Source organism: Neofelis nebulosa, chromosome 3, assembly GCF_028018385.1.
Source record: "Neofelis nebulosa isolate mNeoNeb1 chromosome 3, mNeoNeb1.pri, whole genome shotgun sequence".
Classification (NCBI taxonomy): Eukaryota; Metazoa; Chordata; class Mammalia; order Carnivora; family Felidae; genus Neofelis; species Neofelis nebulosa.
Genome location: NC_080784.1, coordinates 99216456 through 99231829, shown reverse-complemented (window position 1 = coordinate 99231829; position 15374 = coordinate 99216456). Strand labels below are relative to the sequence as shown.

Here is a 15374-nt window from a genome sequence, read left to right as displayed (position 1 = left end):
AAATAATCCAATTAAAAATGCACAGAAGACACAAACAGACATTTCTCCAAAGAAGGCATACAGATGGCCAACAGACACATGAAAAGATGATTAACATCACTAATCATCAAAGAAATGTGAATCAAAACTATAATGACATATTGCCTTACACCTGTCACAATGGCTAGAATCAAAATGACAAGAAGTAACAAGTGTTGGCAAGGATACGGAGAAAAAGGAACCCTTGTGCACTATTGTTAAGAATTTAAATTGGTGCAGTCACTGTGCAAAACAGTATAGAAGTTCCTCAAAAGAGTAAAAATAGGAATGCCGTATGATCCAGTAATTCCACTACTGGGTATTTGCCCAAAGAAAATAAAAACATTATAATAAAAAAAAATACATGCACTCTGTATTTATTGCAACATTATTTGCAATAGCAAGATATGGAAACAACCTAAGTGTCCATTGATAGATGAATGAATAAAAGTGTGGCATATATACACAAATGGATTATTACTCAGCCAAACAAAAGGTGAGATTTTGCTATTTGTGACAACAGTAAGTCAAACGGAGAAAGACAAATACCATATGATTTCACTTACATGTGGAATCTAAAAACAAAACAAATGAATAAACAAATAAAAAGCAGAAACAGACCCATAAATACAGAAAACAAATTGATGGTTGCCAGAAGGGAGGGGATGGAGGGATGGCTTGAAGGGGAGTGGGAGATACAGGCTTCCAGCAATGGAATGAATAAGTCAAAGAGATAAAAAGTACATCATACAGAATACAGTCAACGGTATTGTAATAGTATTGTATGATAAAACATGGCAGCTACACTGTATTGTGACAAATGGTGCCTACACCTACAGAGGAGTAGAAACAGTATGTTGTACATCTAAAATTAATGTAACATTGTATATCAACTATACAATTTTAGAAAAAGGTCCCTATTTGGAAGACCTTAGAGTCAGGAATAAATGGATCAAGTTGCATAATTTTTAAAAATGCATATTTAAATATATCTTGTATTCCAAAATTAATTAATTTATTAATTAATTAAAATAAAAAATGAAGACGGTCTGTTCTCAGATTGACAAAAGAAATAGAATTTCTTATAAAGTGAGGTAAATCCATGGAATGATGATTATATATCTAAGGTATATACTAATAAATCTGTTTTAGCTTTTTGTTGTTTTCAACGTAACCATATTTTCAAAAATATGGTTACATAGATATATAAATACTGGGTATTTATGGTCTCCAATACATTCCTTCAATTTAATAAAGGATGGAAAAAAAAATAAAATCTCAGTTGCTAATATTGTGCTATATTCAACTAGATACAAATATACCAAAATAGAAATCCTCTAGCTTCATCCAACAGTTGGTTATTATATTTAACAACAACCAAAAAATCTGCATTGTGACAAGGTTTGTTTAAGATCTTTTTATGTAATTTTTCTTTGTTGAATTAATTAATCAAAGGAACATTTTATTGTTTATTATATGATTAGTCTGGTGTTCAGAGATCAACAATTAAAACGCTAGGATCCTTAAAAACCTACAACTACAATTGTATAACTCATACACAGAAGAAAACAAACTTCAATGAAATTCTGGGTTACAACATTTCTGTTCCTTGAGAATTTTTTTTAATGTTTATTCATTTTTGAGAGAGAGACAGAACGCGAGCAGGAGAGGAGCAGAGATGAGGAGACACAGAATCCCAAGCAGGCTCCAGGTTCCATGCTGTCACCACAGAGCTGGATGTGGGGCTCGAACCCTCCTACTGGGAGATCATGACCTAGCCAAAGTCAGACGCTTAACCGACTGAGCCACCCAGGTGCTCCACCTTGAGATTTTTTTTTTTTTTTAATTTCCACAAACTCTTAAACTTAATGAAAATAATTAGTAAAACTCAGTGTGAAAAAAAACCTTTTTTAAAAATGATTATTCCTTATATATCAAGCACAGACGTATAATTACAAAAGTAATGGATTTAGTGTTAGAAAACCTGGAGTCAAATCCCACTTCCAACTGTTACAGAGAAATTTACTTAATTAGGCTAAAGCTAAATTTACCTACTTGTAAAGTAAGTATAATGGTATCTGTCATACCTCTTTTAGAACTTCAAAACTTTTCTAAAGATCAAATGAACTGCTTCTACAGAAGCACTATGTGAACTGCCAAATAATAAATATAAATTATTTGATTACCACATTCACTAATAATATGATAAATGCATATATTAATATAAACTCTGGCATTTATACACATCAAATGCTAGTTTATTTCTGTATGTTTTCAGTTCCTAGAAGCATAGATCATAGAAATAATTTTCTTAATTACTAAAACATATTAGGACAACCCCTCTCAAAATTATACAGCACACTACTTTTAGTTAAATATCCTAATTCAGCACTGTAAAGGAGTATTTATAATACTTTCATCACGTATAACCCTTCCCATGTTATCACTCAGAATTCTCAGATAACCCATACACTTTTTTAAAAGAAATAATATGCAAATTTTACAGTTTATCAGTGCAGTGTTCTTCTGCTGGGCCAATTTACTCTATGTCATAGAGCAGAGGATAAAGAGAAGTTTAGTCACAGATCTACCATGAAATATGATACATTTAAAAATATTTGTTGTTTGGATAGGGATCAATGCAAACAGAAAAATTAACAATAAAATGAGTCCCTGGTAGAAGTAAATCAAATAAATCCTCCCTCAGGCTTCCCAGGATTGCCATAGTAAAAGGTATGCTAAAAAGAAGCATTCTAATTACAATTCCAAAATTATAAAACACCATAAGCAAAAGTCAGCAGACATAACACCAACAGACGCTTCAAATAGTAATCCTCTCAGATAAAACTATACAATAAGTATATTTAAAATAATTAACAACATAAGGAAAAGAAACAAAACATAAAAAGATTGGTGATTTGGGAGTAAAATAGAAGTATAGTTTAGGATACAGGAAGACAAAAAATAGAAAATAGGAGAAAAAAAAAAGCATCAAGGACAGAATGAGGAAACCCAAATAAGATTTCAAAATGAAAGACTAGGGGCTGGGTGGCTCAGTTGCTTAGTGTTCAACTCTTGATCTTGGCTCAGGTTGTGATCTCGCGGCTCCTGAGATGGACATAAGGTTGGCACACAGCCTGATTGGATTCTCTCTCCTTCTCTCTCTGCCCCTCACCCACTTACACATTCTCTCTCTTTCCATTTCTCTCAAAATAAATAAATAAACTTAAAAAAAAAAAAGACTAGACAGAATACAGAGGCAAAATTTGAAAAGATAACACATTTAAGAGATTGCTTCATAAAACAACACAAACTGAATGAAAAAAATGAAAAAAATCCAAAGCTAAATTTAGAGCAGCAAAAACTACAGAACCCAAGATACAAAAGGACTTCAAAGCAACTAAAGAAAAAACACAAATTATTAGGAAAGAATTATAACAAATAAAATGACTGATAGCAGGCTTCTCAAAAGGACAGAGAAGCCAGAAAAAAAAGGAATAATGCATTTGAAGTGCTAAAAAAAATATATTTTGACAATTAATACATACCCAGAAACATAATCAATCAAGATGATAATGAAATTAAGGTACTTTCAAGTAAACAAAAATTGAGACAATTTGCCATTAATGTATTGTTACTCAAAAAACCACTAAAAATGTACATAGGAATAAAAAACAGAAAAAAAAAACAATATTAAGAAAGGAAAATTAAGGGGTGCCTGGGTGGCTCAGTTGGTTAAGCATCAGACTCTTAATTTCGGGTCAGGTCATGAACTCACAATTCATGAGCTCAAGCCCCATGTCGAGCTCCCTGCTGACAGTGTGGAGTCTGCTTTGGATTTTCTGTCTTCCTCTCTCTCTCTCTCTGCCCCTATCCTGTTCATTCTCTCTCTCTCCCTCTCTCTCTCTCTCTCTCTCAATGAATAAATAAATAAACATCTAAAAAGGAAGGAAAATTAAAATCCATATTGCTCATTAATATAAATCTAAAAATTCAAAAAGGCAATTTAAATTCCACACTATATCTAAAAACAATAATTAAAAAATGACTACCTTTTCTTTGTTCTAGGAATTTAAAGATTGATTTTAGTTAGAAATTCTAGAAATACCCTTTATAACACTGGGATATTAAAAAAGGGAAATATGTTTATCCCATTAAATATACTTAAGACTGATAAAATTAAACACTCATACATGACAATACCTCTTAGTAAACTAAGGATATAAAAAATACTTTAACTTAATAAATTTGATAAACCTAGGGTACCTGGATGGCTCAGTCAGTTAAACATCTGACTCTTGATTTTGGCCCAAGTCATGATCTCACAGCTCAAGAGTTCAAGCCCCACATCAGGCTCTGTGCTCACAGTGTGCAGCCTGCTTGGGAACCTATCTCTCCTTCTCTCTTTGCCCCTCACCTCAAAAATAAATAAATAAAAATAAAGTTAAAAAATGAAAATAAGGGATGCTTGGGTGGTTCAGTCAGTTAAGTGTCTGACTTGGACTCAGGTCATGATCTCATGGTTCAAGCCCCGCAAAAGGCTCTGTGCTGATAGCTCAGAGCCTGGAGCTGGCTTCAGTTTCTGTGTCTCTCTCTCTTTCTCTGCCCCTCCCCAGCTTGCACGCTGTTTTTCTCTCAAAAATAAATAAACTTTAAAATTTTTTAAAATATATATAAATAAAATAATAAACTTGATAAACCTATAATCATATTATTTACAGTAAGGAACATTAGAAACTACCTTTTAAAATTAGGAATAAGAAAAGTGAACATACTCACCATTTCTAGTCAACACTGTAATACACTGAAGGGGCAACGGAATAAAACTTCACACCAGATGGAAATTCAAATCTGTAACAAAAAATAAAGCAATAAAAAAATGACAATTATGTAGATAAATATGAGTTATATGTTTTCCCCTTCTCTCTTTTTAAATTTTTAAAAAGACAAATGACTGAAGCAAAATTATAAAGCTTTCCTATTTAATTTTTAACACAGATAAAAATATATATATATTCTCAAATATATATGAGAACATGTCACAAAGGAGGGAAGGCACTGTTAGATGGAATTAAACTGTTATAAGCTTCTCACACTTTACATAAGTCCATTATGAACACTAATTGGACTGTGGTAACTTATAGATGCATTGTATAATTTCCAGAGAAAATACTTTAAAATAATGTAGAGTTGTAGGGGCACCTGGGTGGCTCAGTCAGTTGGGCGTCCTACCTCGGCTCAGGTCATGATCTCATGGCTCATGAATTTGAGCCCCATATTGGGCTCTGTGCTGACAGCTCAGAGCCTGGAGCCTGCTTCGGATTCTGTGTGTCCCTCTCTCTCTGCCCCTCCCCCACTTGCACTCTGTCTCTCTCTCTCTCCCTCAAAAATAAATAAACATTAAAAAAATAATAATTAAAAAATAATGCAGAGTTGTAGCTAAAATAAAGAGAAGAGGAATATTAAAAATATTTAATTAACATAAATGAAAATAAAAAATGATCAGAGGTACCAAAAACAGAGAAGACAGCATAAAGAACAAATGATAAGATTAGACCTATATCTAATCATATCAGCAATTACATTAAATATAAATGGACTACGTTTCCCAATTAACATGCAAATTATCATGCTGAATTAAAAAAGCAAGACCCATATGCTATGTGTCTTTTGATATAAAGACACAAAGGGGGTCCTGGGTGGTTCAGTTGTTTAAGCTTCCAGCTTCAGCTCAGGTCATGATCTCATGGTTGGTGAATTCAAGACTTACGTCAGGCTCTGCTCTGACAGTACAGAGCCTGCTTGGGATTCTCTCTCTCTTTCTCTCTGTTACTCCAATTGTGGTCTCTCAAAATAAATAAACAACAACAAAAAAGAAGCAGTTGATATAGATGCACAAAAATGTTAAAAATAAAAAGATAGAAAAAAGATAAACTATGCAAAAAGTAAAGCTAAGAAGTCTGGAGTGGCAATATAAATTCAGGCAAAAACGAACTATCATAAGAAGTACTGCCAAAATTGTAAAAGGATATCTCATAATGACAAAAAGGCAAAGTACACACAATTAAACATGCAAACACACAAAACAATGTAACATTATTTCTAGATACATATATATGAATTAAAGTGCAAATAGTGTCACTGGTCATAACATCACCAAGAAGAACAGAAAGGATGATATGTGGAGGATTAAAAAAATAAAAGGCTTCCCCTTTATTTGTAATAATTGATCAAAGAAGATCTGAGGCTAACAGAACTCCTTTTTCATCTTGGCTAAACTTCAAAAGCAATATTGGACTAAAAGAAATAAGCAAGTTTTGGGGTGCCTGGGTGGCTCGGTAGGTTGGGCGTCTGACTTCAGCTCAGCGAGTTCGAGCCCCACATCAGGCTCTGTGCTGACAGCTCAGGGCCTGGAGCCTACTTTGTTCATGAGATTGATCTCACAGTTCATGAGATTGAGCTCTATATCAGGCTCTGTGCTGTCAGAACTCTGTGCTTGGGATTCTCTTTCTACCTCTCTCTATGCACCCCCCCCCAACTTGTGCTCTCTCTCTCCCTCCCTCTCTTTCTAAAAGTAAATAAATAAACTTTTTAAAAAGTTTGAAATATTTGTCAGATGATAAATACAAAATTCAAAAGAGATTCCCTCTGGACAGGATAAATTTTAGAATAGGAAAAGGTACAAAGGTAATTTCAATCATAAAAACAATTGTTTATTACTGAAAAATAACCCTAAAAAATGCAAATACTATATACCATTCAGATGTCACCAGCCTAGAAAAGTATGCATTAGTACTCAATGTATTATTCTTTATACTTTTCAATTTGCTTGAAGTATGTGTGTTTATTTATATTACATTACAAAGAGTAAAAATTAGCCCACCTTTCAGCTCTGTCAGATCTTCACCAGGAATAGCGTAAGCTACATTAATCTATTTTCTAGTTTCCAGAACATTTTGCATTTCTGTTTTACCAGCCTCATAATCAAACAAAACATCATTAAGATTGAGAATAAAATATAAAAACTACCCTCCCAAGGCCCATCAATGTTCCAGATAAAAGTTTTCATCATCTAAAAATGCAAAACATCTGTTTGTGGTTCTACTTCCTCTAAGCATCAAAACCATTACTATGTCTAATGCAGTTATGATCTTTAAAGTAATCACCTCCTACAGGAAAGTACAAGCATGACTTCTCCAGCAAATAAGTTAAACAATTCTGTCCAATTGTTACCAAAGCAAAATAGTTTGTTGGTCAGTTCATACTGCTAATTATTATCCTCATGATAATGAAATAATCACATCACAGGAGAGAGGAAATCCCAAAATCACCATCATCCTTTCTAAATAACTGAATTAGACGAAAATCAAATGTGCTGGCAAACCAAGGAAAACTTTGACTATAATATTATTAAATCAGTCTTTTTCAATACAATACATATATTATCCTAATTTTGATATTTTACTATCTAGAATTAATGCTAATGCTCCAATCTGTGGCCAGTCACTAAGATAGGTGTATTATTCATGCATTCTTTCAACTCCATTATTACTCTGTCTCCCTTTTTATGCTAAATAAAAGAGAGTAGAATCACATATACCTGTATGATAAATTAGCTATTTCATGCTCTGTATCTTTGTGGGTGGTGGGTTCATGGATTAATACATAGGTCAAAAATCACCAGGCTGGACAAGTTGAATTCATGAACAAAAAAAGTTCTCCCTGATTATCAACTGTCAACCCAAATTTCTCTCCCAGAAGTAACTATGGTTATCAATTTACCATGTATATTTCTAGATCATTTTATACACACATGGATATTGTTTCCTTCCTCTCCCTTTCTCTCCCTCTCTCTCAGTCTCTCTTCCTGTCTCCCTCTCCCTCCCTTCCTCTCTCTCTCTCTAATTACCTAAGTGGCATGATGTTGTAGATATTAGCCTACAGTTTACGATTTCCACTATAATTTGAGGATATTTAACTGTCAGTAGTATTCCACATTTTATCTACCCATTCCTTTATTGACTATTTTCTTTATTCTTATGTTATATCAGGGCAAATAATATTTCAATAGTTTTTTTGTACGTGGCTCCTTGGGAATATACAAAATGTTTCTCTAGAGTAAATATAAAAAAATATTATTGATTCTTGAGGTATGTGAATATTAAATTTGAATAGAAACTGCCAAACTACCCTCTAAAGTAACTATAATGAGTTATACCTCTACTAATAGTGTATGGAATTACATGCTTTCCTATGCTCTCAGAAACATTTATTTGGTTATCAAACTGAAAGATTAAAAACATAAAACATGAATTTTACTTCCAGTAAAATTAAGAACTTTTAAAATTTATTACTGGTATTTTATACTTCTTTTCTTTATTATTATCTTAGAGAAAGAGAGAGAGAGAGAGAGAGAGAGAGAGAGAGAGAGAGCACAATTGGGTTAAGAAGGAATGAGAGAGAGAATTCTAAGCAGACTTCATGCTCAGCATGGAGCCCAAGGCAGAGCTCAATCCCATGACCCTGGGATCACGACCTGAGCTGAAACCAAGAGTCAGACATTCAACCAACTGAGCCACACAGGCACCCCTATATTTTGTATTTCTTATGTAAATATCCTGACCATAACTTTTGCTCATACTATATTACCTTGTTTTGCTTTTTTTTTTTTTTTTTTAATATTGCTTGGAGGAAACTTGTATATATCCTGGATAGTAACCGTTGCCAGTTTTTAGGGTATTGCCATACCATATTTTCAATAATACCATAATTTTCCAGTATTAATAATATATTTAATTTCTCCAATTCTGTTATTTATAATTTACTTTGTACTAAAATTCAAAAATTATTATGTAATTACATTTATAAATGTTTTCTTTCTTTTCTAAGAAAAGAACTTGTCACCTGTTTAGAAGAACTGCCTTACCATAAGGTCAAAACATTTCTGCTTTATTTTATTCAAAAACATTTACAATATCACTTACTCATTGCCTTATTTATTTAAACACTTTTATCTTTAACTGACCTGGTGATTATCTTCTACATGTATGAATGACTTGAGTAGGTATTGGGAGACAATTCTCTAAAGGTTTCTGATAGATGCATGTTATGTGAGAAAAGCATAACTGCCTTTTTTCCCAGACTATCATCAAGGATGCTAGTATAGTGAACAGTCTTGACATATAAAGATAATGCTTCTGTCAAGAGTAAATGACAAGCTTGCTTACTCCCCATTATTAAAGAAAAATTTCCTTAAGAAAAGGATCTCTCTCTGTAATGTAACCCACTTTATGGCACATGGCCTCTGGCCCCAAACCTGTGAACATCTAGAAAACATGAAGAACAGAACGATGTCAAAAAAATAAGTGAGAGAAGGCTTAATAGTTCTACATTCAAATAAGATGCATATCTAAATAATATAATTTATATTGACTTTAAATTCATTTCTAGAAAAAACAGAATAGGTAAATTTCATTCTCAAAATATAATCTGCTACTCTGGTCACATCTTTTTCCTAGTATCTGCTTCTAATAGGAAATTGGTGAAAGGCTTTGGAAAATTAGAATGACTACATATTTCAATTACATCCCATTGTGCTTTGAATATATAGATGCTGCCTAATTTATTTTTATTTAAAGGGCATTAAATCTTTGTCTCTACCACACTCCAATATTTGTTTTGATTCTGCCTTTAAGGATTTGAATATGCTGAGATGAACAGTAATTGGATAATATCTGAGACCAAGCATTCAAAATTGCAATCCAAGAAAGAAAGTTCTGAGTAAAGACAGCATACAGTAATGGAAAAAAGAGTAATATCCTTAATTCTAGTGTGTGCTACCACAAATGCAGGAGTTCATGTGACATACATAACTAATCTTGTTTTTAAATAGAGAGAGCCAAAAGCATTTTAAATCATCAAATACTGATGGCCAGCCATGAACTATGAATCCAAGCAGAAAACATGGTAAAAACTGACCTGATTTTCTTCAAAGAAGAAATAAGATTTCTAGAGGTTTCTATTTAATCCTTTGATCACTGTCTTCCCGCACATCTTACTTCTTGGGAGTTGAGGAAGTTGAAACTTATTTTAACTGGGCAATGGAGTCAAGAGGGAAATTTTATAGGAAGCTAATTAAAATTATAAACTTACAGTAGAGTGCTGGGTATGACTGATTCTACACATCATAGCCAAACACAACAAGGAAAGCTAAAATCTTTTTTCTTTAATTTAAGAGTAGGGGATTAAGGAAGTTGAGACAAAAGACCTCATGGAGGCAAAAACAAGCATATGGAAAAAGTTACTTAAAACATAAATGCTAAACTATACCAGAATGTTCCACAAGCAACTTAGTTTTGCAGTCAAAGACATGAGAAAGGAGAATGTAAATGAAACAAGAAAAAAAAATGAAGATGATAAAAACAAAATCAAGTCAAATAAGCTTTGTGAATTCTTGTCTAACTCTTACATTTATGTAAAAGAAGAATTTTTTGACTTAGAAAAAGTAAACTATTTTCAATAATTTTAAAAACACTCTATCCATTATAAAATCCAGTGCACTAACTGATTTCATTTTGAAGTGTGACTGCAAACATAGTGTCTTAAAGATTTGCATAGCTTACTAGATGAATTAAAAATCAACACAGCTTTGATCCTTAAATCTTTTTAAAAGCTGGTAAGTATTTTAGTGAGCAAATTCTGTTTTTTTTAAATTCTTTAAGTATTTAAGTGAGCTATGATTTTGATGACAGCACTCTGCTACAAACACCTAGATATAAAGTGACTTAAAAAAAAAAAAAAGAAAGAAAAGAGTTAATATAATGCATACTAAAAGTTTTCATTTTGACCTGAATACAATGTAGCAGTATTTTTCACATAGATTGTTTATGGTTTCCAATTTGGTGTGCACATCCTGACTGATTTTTAAAACCTAAATGAATAAAATGAACTCTTTATGGATCATTTTATATAGTTCCATGGCCTTTGACAAATATATGGATTTGACTAACCACTACCACAGTCACAAAGCCGAACATTTCCATTACTCCAAAATTCCTTTATGACGTCCTTTTATAATCAACCTGGGAATGTTTTTGAAACTCAATACCAATCCAGTTGTGTAGCTGGCCCTAATTTTAGATATTTCGGTTGTGTAAGAAAATAAATTCCTTTTTGGTTTTGTTTTTAGTTTGGGTCATGTTTTTTGTCAGTTGGATCTTAAAAATCCCTAACTGATGTGAAACACTGAGAAGAATAATTAATAAAGTTAAGATTATCTAGCCTACAAAAGTGAGGTTTTAGAAAGTTAAATTTATCTTTGAGTACTAAAAGAACAAACATTTGATAGCTTAATATTCAAGAAAAAGTAGAATGTAAATCCAGGATTTTGTGAAAATAATTAAAACATTCTTTGGACTAAAGTCTGTGCCTTCTAAGATTAATGACCTATGATTTTATAAGTCTATGAAGGGATGATAATAGAAGTTATAAATGGAGAATTTTTTTTTTAATTTTTTTTTCAACATTTTTTTATTTATTTTTGGGACAGAGAGAGACAGAGCATGAACGGGGGAGGGGTAGAGAGAGAGGGAGACACAGAGTCGGAAACAGGCTCCAGGCTCCGAGCCATCAGCCCAGAGCCTGACGTGGGGCTCGAACCCACGGACCGCGAGATCGTGACCTGGCTGAAGTCGGACGCTTAACCGACTGCGCCACCCAGGCGCCCCTATAAATGGAGAATTTAAAACACTGACTAAGAAGCTATTATACAAAGACCAAGTATCAAGGTGACTGAAAACTATGGAAAATATGAACAATATTAAAAAACAAAGTTAAGAAAAAGAATCATTGAGGAAAGAATGTGAGCACAGCATGGTTGAAGTAGTTCTGATTTTTGCAGTTACAAGACCTGGACTTCAATACCATTTTTCCTACAACCTGTTACCATGTTTTTGTATGACAATGAAAAATATTTAAATCCTATGGTATCCCAACCAAAAAATGAATAATAATAATTAAAATTATTCCTTAATTCACATTTTTCAAAATCAAACAAGATAATCTATTTGATAGAATATTTCTGAATTATGAAGCGTTTTTGAACATATTATTTTTCCTTACACTGTTATTATAATAAGTGGAATTTAAAGAATTGCTTATATATACAATATTGGAAGTAGAAACGTGCATCAAAGCTTAGAATAATTGGGGCACCTGGGTGGCTCAGCCGGTTAAGCATCCGACTTAGGCTCAGGTCATGATCTCACAGTTTGAGAGTTTGAGCCCCACGTTGAGCTCTGTGTTGACGGCTCAGAGCCTGGAGCCTGCTTTGGATTCTGTGTCTCCTTCTCTCTCTGTCCCTCCCCAACTTGTGCTCTGTCTCTCTGTGTCTCTCAATAAATAAATAAATGTAAAAAAAGTTATAGAATAACTATCAAAATAGAAGACAAAGTTTCGGGAGTTGTGTGTAGGAATAAGAGCACTTTTTTTAAAGCTAAAGTTATCCCTATGTATACTGGTCTTTTTGTATAACCCAGTCTTGAGCGAAATTATATCCTAGTGTTTAGTTCATCTTTCCTCTACTTTCCCCAAATCCCCATTAGTCTTAGAAGTAGTGAAATGGTGTCAAACATCTCAGGAGTTTTATTGACATCCATCTTCCCTGAAAGCCGGGGTAGATTTTCACATAATAGCAGAAAACTCTCCAGTTGGATGAGAATGTCCTTAGTAGTGAGAAGACTGCATGGATGACTGACAATCCCAGAGCTGTGCTCCAATGGCAGCTGTCTTACTCTTCTTAAGAGGCAAGGAAAACAAGACATTTGGAAGAAGAATCTCCCTTCATAGCTAGGGAGCTTAATTGTCCAAAAATATGTTAATAAAAGTCTATTAGCAAACCGGAGAGGAGGTTGGGTATTCTATAGCCGGGATCATTTCCTATTCAGTGGCAAAATGAATAGTGTGTTTTGTTTGGATTGGAGATACATGAAACATGAATATCAGGAAAATTCATTAAAACTCTAGGTCTGAGAATATATATATAATACTATAGCTGAGCAGCTAAAAGTTTTATATATCCAGGCAACGGTAAATTGAGACAGGACATGTGATTCAAAATATATGTGTATCCTAAATAGTTGTACATAGAACCACTAGCAAGCACACACACACACACACACACACACACACACACACACAATCCAGGCTCCCCTGAAATATATTTATAAGAATGAGGATGTTATAAAAGGCAACTCTCCAAAAGGTCTAAAAAACGAATTTTATAACCCACCCATCTCTCTAACATTGTGACATTGGGGTAAAAGACACACAGGTTTTGATGAAGAAAATATAGGAAAAAATCTATCACTGAGTGGAATAGAAAACTCAAATGATGATGGGACACTAACAAAATCTAATTAAACAAATTAAAAAGATAAGTCAAACACTTAAATGCAGTCACCTCACACCTTTCTATCCAATGTTCCCAGCACCCTTCCCATATAATACACATGTGCCTATACATGCAGGTAGAGGTACAGGGGTCATCGTTCTTATTTTGAATGAGTAAAATAACAATGTGGTGGTGACATGTTGCAGAACACATTCAAAACCAAGCTGTATTTTGTTTTGTTTAGCTATAGAGGTTGTGTTGTAATACTTGTTTGCAATCACAATACATTCTGGTGACTTTACTGATTTGCTCAGATTTTACTTAAAAGTGTATTACCAGTCACTGTTTATTAAAACTCTACTAAGTAGGACAACTTAGCCTTGAGACCACAGACAAGCAGCCACATCTGACTTTTGTGGATGTATAGGAGGAATGGGAAGAAGAGACCCTTGTTTCCTGGTCTCTCCGGCACCAAATGAACATCATCAAAATGGTTTCAAAAAAATGGCTACAACTCACATTGTCTCAATGTCAACAACCTGTGTGTACTCCAAAGGTTACTCTGGTTAATGTGACAAATGTGCTTATTACCAAGTTCTTCCCATCACTGCTTTTGCTGGCCATCTTTGCTAATGTTCCATCAGGAAGAACAAAGGAAAAGTTCTGGCTGCTGCTGGCATCATCTGGGAGTGCTGAAGGATTCGGATGGAACCAAAGCCACAAATTTCTGCAAGAATGGCTGGTGTGAAATCAGGGTTAGTGTACCCTTACGTTTTATTCAGAGTAGGGAAATGCATCTTTTAAGTATTACTTCAACTCTCTCTCTTACCAGTAACTAAGCATAGACCCCAGCCAAGAAGAAAGTCTATTCACTGCCATTCTTCCCACTCAGCATATAAAGCTCTCTGCAGAAAGTTTGTCATCATCTTCATCATTGTCACTTTTATTGTGTTGTTTTGCTGATAGATTCCTCAAAACTACCTTCCTGCCACTTTGTCAGTTTGCCAGATATGGCCAAAGCACGAAGTCTTTTCTAAGAGATTCCTTAACCCAGTGAAGTGATCTAGCTCCCACAAGTTCACCAAATATGCCCAGATGTGCCTGTGCCTCAGGATAGGCTAAAGGCTTGGACATAGGCTGAGATCCTTACTATGCATATTTATGTCTTGAAGCAGATGACTGGACTCAACTCTTACCAAGGTTAATCTTTTCATGTCCATCCATATTAAAAACACCTCTCGGCAACCAACTGCTTCCATTAGTGTTTAATAAATTATATTTCTTGGAACTTATGTCAACCAAAAGTTCCATGAAAAAAAGATAAAATTGAGAAAAGCTATATTCTATATTTCCCTACTGGACTGTTCAAATTAGCATATTAAAACCTTTGCTCAGCCAGATAATTTTAATTTTTTCCAAAACCAATTAACTTATACCTTCCTTAATGAATCTTTCTCTGACAATAATTTGAACAAATTATTCCCACATGCAGTTGTGTTAATTTTGAATATATATATATATATATATATATATATATATATATATATACCACAATGTAAGCTTTGTTTTTTTGGATATTCATTTTGAAATCCTGTCAGACTTATAAATGGTTGCAAAAATAAAGCAAATAATTTCCAATTACTCTTCACTAAACTTCTCTAAAAGGTAAGATACTACACAATAGGAAAGTATCAGAATCAGAAAAGTAACGGATTAAATAATAAATAGATTCTATAGATTAAATAATCTAGAGAAACTACTTTTTTATGATCTGGGATACAAATGAGGATCTTATATTACATTTAAATGCTATGTCTCCTTAGTTTTCTATAATCTACTACAGTATTTCTTTCTTTGTTGGGGTTTCATCAAGACTCTGTCACTTTTGAAAAGAACAGCCAGTTATAGAAGAGCCCTAATTGTTAAGTTTCACTGTTTCCCCAAAAGCTGATCAAACTCAAATTTT

General features: G+C 33.5%; 1 long non-coding RNA gene across 1 annotated transcript in view; it reads right to left on the bottom strand.

Moving 5' to 3' along the window:
* Window positions 1–4796: 4796 nt before the first annotated feature.
* LOC131507097 (uncharacterized) overlaps window positions 4797–15374 on the bottom strand; it is a 62161-nt gene continuing 51583 nt past the window's right edge. The window contains exon 3 of the long non-coding RNA XR_009259326.1: window positions 4797–4869. This is a non-coding gene — a long non-coding RNA (uncharacterized LOC131507097). The remainder of the gene's footprint in view (window positions 4870–15374) is intronic.